This window comes from Lagenorhynchus albirostris, chromosome 7, assembly GCF_949774975.1.
Source record: "Lagenorhynchus albirostris chromosome 7, mLagAlb1.1, whole genome shotgun sequence".
NCBI classification, from domain to species: domain Eukaryota; kingdom Metazoa; phylum Chordata; class Mammalia; order Artiodactyla; family Delphinidae; genus Lagenorhynchus; species Lagenorhynchus albirostris.
The window spans coordinates 96,422,938-96,426,633 of NC_083101.1; the positions used below are offsets into that span (position 1 = coordinate 96,422,938).

A 3,696-nucleotide genomic window follows, 5' to 3' on the forward strand; every position below is an offset into this window, starting at 1 on the left:
GGGAGATATATAATTTTATTTTAAGTTTATATTTCCTACAGGATGGTATGATAGGTCTTTTCCTACCCAGAGGCAAAATATGTTTTCTAAAAACTTGCTTACTGCCCATTGCATTAAATTTAAATTTAAATGCTCCCTAGGTATATAGACAGTAAAAGTAAGCAAAAAAACTTACAACACATTCATTTTTTTAATATATCAAAAATGTTTCCAAGGCAACATTATTAAAATGATTATACCACAGTTCCTAATATAACACCAAGCTCTAATAGGAAAGTACAGAGAGGGCAGAAATGTTTCATCCACTCAGTGGTTTAGGTGCTTTTCTTTTTCTCATGCAGTAAATTCACGGCAGCTTTCTTGGCTTCTTTAGAGATGGCATCTGCCATCTCTTTGGCTTTGTCCTTCAAGTCATTCACTGCCTTGTCTACCTGGGACTTGTGCTTCAGGAAGAAAAGACAGATGATACGCTTGTAGAGCAAGTCCACTCTATTGGCAGGGCTGGGAGCCATGCACCACAACAGGAAGCTGCACTTCAACAAGTAGTAGAAGGGGAACCATAACAGGAAGAGGTCAGAGAAGAATTCGGCAATGCTGAACACACCAAACACTGCCCAGTAGGTCAGCCACTGGGTATCATCTTCTATGTTGGGGTTCTCTATGGCTTTAATTGAGACATAGGCTGGGTAACCAAATCCTATCAGGTTGCAGAGGAGAGAGGCGCCATAACCAAACACTAGGTACAAAGCCACCAGCCCAATGACACTGAGTGCCATGTAGCTCCAGTTCACACTGGTGTTGGCCTCGAGCTTGGCCAAGAGGTCAGTCACTGCCATTCTTCTGATGAAGGAATTGGTAGAACCCCTACCTCATGGCTGCAGACATGGCTGTCACACTGCCACTGGGGGCTGCTCCTAGTGCCAGGTGGCGGGTGGGGCAGGAGGCAGACAATTCGATGAGTCCCTCCACAACCTCCCCACAGCCCCCTCCTTGCCCTGCCTACCCACGCTGCCCCCTTTCCCTCCTGCACCCTGTGCTCTGTGGCCAGTGCCACACTCAGGGCAGCAGCCCCAGGAGCAGCTGCTCCTGGCCAGGCAGCTGATCCCCTCCCCAACCCTACCCCTACCCACACCCCACTACCCTCCAGCCCACAAAATTTATGGGATGCAGCAAAAGCAGTTCTAAGAATGAAGTTCATAGCAATAAATGCCTACCTCAAGAAACAAAAAGAGTCTCAAATAAATGACCTAACTTCACACCTTAAGGAACTAGGAAAAGAGCAAAGCCAAAAATTAGTAGAAGGAAGGAAATAACTAATATTACAGAAGAAATTAATGAAATAGATACTAAAAAGACAATAGAAAAGATAAAAATAAACTAAGAGCTGATTCTCTGAAAAGATTTTTAAAATTGAGAAAATTTTAGCTAGACTCACCAAGAAAAAAAGATGAAATCAAATAAATTAGAAATGAAAGAGGAGATATTAAAACTAATATCACAGAAACACAAAGAATCATAAGATATTACTGCCAACAATTATGTGCCAACAAGTTGGACAATCTAGAAGAAATGGATAAATTCCCAGACATACAACCTTACAAGTCTGAATCATGATGAAACAGAAAATCTGAATAGACATTACTAGAATCAGTAATCAAAACCTCTCAACACAGCAAATTCTAGGACCAGACTTCATTGGTAAATACTACCAAACATTGAAAGAAAAATTAGTACCTATCCTTCTCAAAATCCTCCAAAAATTTGAAGAGGAGGGAACCCTTCCAAACTCATTTCACAAAGCCAAGATTACCCTAATACCAAAACCAGACAAAGACACTACAAAGGAAGAAAATTACAGGCCAATACCCAGGATGAACATAAATACAAAAGTCCTCAAAAAAATATAAGCAAACCAAATTCAACAATACATTAAGATGATCTTACACCATGATCAAGTGGAATTTTATTCCAAGGATGCAAGGATGGTTCAACACCCACAAATCAGTCAATGTGACATACCATATTAACAAAATCTAGGATAAAAAGTATATAATCATCTCAATAGATGTAGAAAAATCATTTGACAAAATTGGACATCCATTTATGATAAAACTTCTCAACAAAGCCAAAAAAAAATAAAAGAAATATATCTCAACATAATAAAGGCCATATATGACAACCCCAAAGCTAACATCATACTCAATGGTGAAAAGCTGAAAGCTTTTTCTCTAAGATCAGGAGCAAGACAGGGATATCCACTCTTGTCACTTTTATTCAACATATTATTGGAAGTTCTAGCCAGAGCAATTAGGCAAGAAGAATAAATAAAAGACATCTAAATTGGAAAGGGAGAAGTAAAACTGTCACTTTTGCAGATGACATGATATTATATATAGAAAATCCTAAAGGCTCCAGCAAAAAATTATTAGAATTACTAAACAAATTCAGTAAATTTTCAGGATACAAAATCAATACACAAAAATATGTTGTGTTTCTATACACTAATAGTAAGCTATCAGAAATAGAAATTAAGAAAACTATCCCACTTGCCATCATACTGAAAAGAATAAATTACCTAGGAATAAATCTAACTAAGGAGGTAAAAGACCTGTACTCGGAAAACTATAAGACACCAATGAAAGAAATTGAAGATGACACAGAAAGATGGAAAGATATACTGTGCTCATGTATTGGAATAATTAATATTGTTAAAATGACCACACTACCCAAGGTAATCTACAGATTCAATGAAATCCCTATCAAAATACCAATGACATTTTTCACAGAACTAAAACAAATAATTCTAAAATTTGTATGGAAACACAAAAGACCCCAAACAGCCAAAACAATCTTGAGAAAGAAGAACACAGTTGGAGGTTACACACTCCCTGATTTCAAACTATACTACAAAGCTACAGTAATCAAAACATCATGATACTGGCACAAAAACAGACATATAGATCAATGGAAGAGAATAGAGAGTCCAGAAATGAACCCACATTTATATGGGCAATTAATCTATGACAAAGATGTCAGAATATACAATAAGGAAAAGAGAGCCTCTTCAATAAATGGTGTTGGGAAAACTGGACAGCTACATGTAAAAGAATCAAACTGGACTACTTTCTCACACTATGCACAAAAATAAATTCAAAATGGATTAAAGACTTAAATGTAAGATCTGAAACCATAAAAATTCTAGAAGAAAACTGAAGAGTAACTGAATATATAATTGTGTCATACATTTTGCCAAATCAGGTGTTGTATTACAAAGAAGTGCCAAAGGTTTAATAAAATTATATGTGACAGAGCAAATTTATTATTTTTCTGCTAATGGGAAATTAGTATCCTTATTGAAAAAGTCCTTTACTTAAAAAAAAAATCTGTGGAGCAAACCTCCAGATTATGGGATAATTTTATAAATACTCAATCCAATCCCAAACCCTGGGGGTGGTGGATGGTGAGAAAAAAGACCTCATTTACATAAAGTCTAGAAATGCAATGACCTCAAGCCTCCCCACTGCACTGAGAGTATCAAATGGAATATATCTTACTTGACCTTGTTATAGCTTCCACCCAGCAGGACTCAGGACAGAGGGGGAGAAAAAAGTTTCCTCCATGAATATAAGGAGGAAAGAGGGAAGGAGGGAGAAAGGAAAAAGAGGGGAAGGGAAAAAATTTAGTTGTTATGGACTT

General features: G+C 37.1%; 1 pseudogene; it reads right to left on the reverse strand.

Annotated features, from left to right (window-relative positions):
- Positions 1-207: 207 nt before the first annotated feature.
- On the reverse strand, positions 208-900 carry LOC132523005 (receptor expression-enhancing protein 5-like; annotated as a pseudogene).
- Between the last annotated feature and the right edge of the window lie 2,796 nt (positions 901-3,696).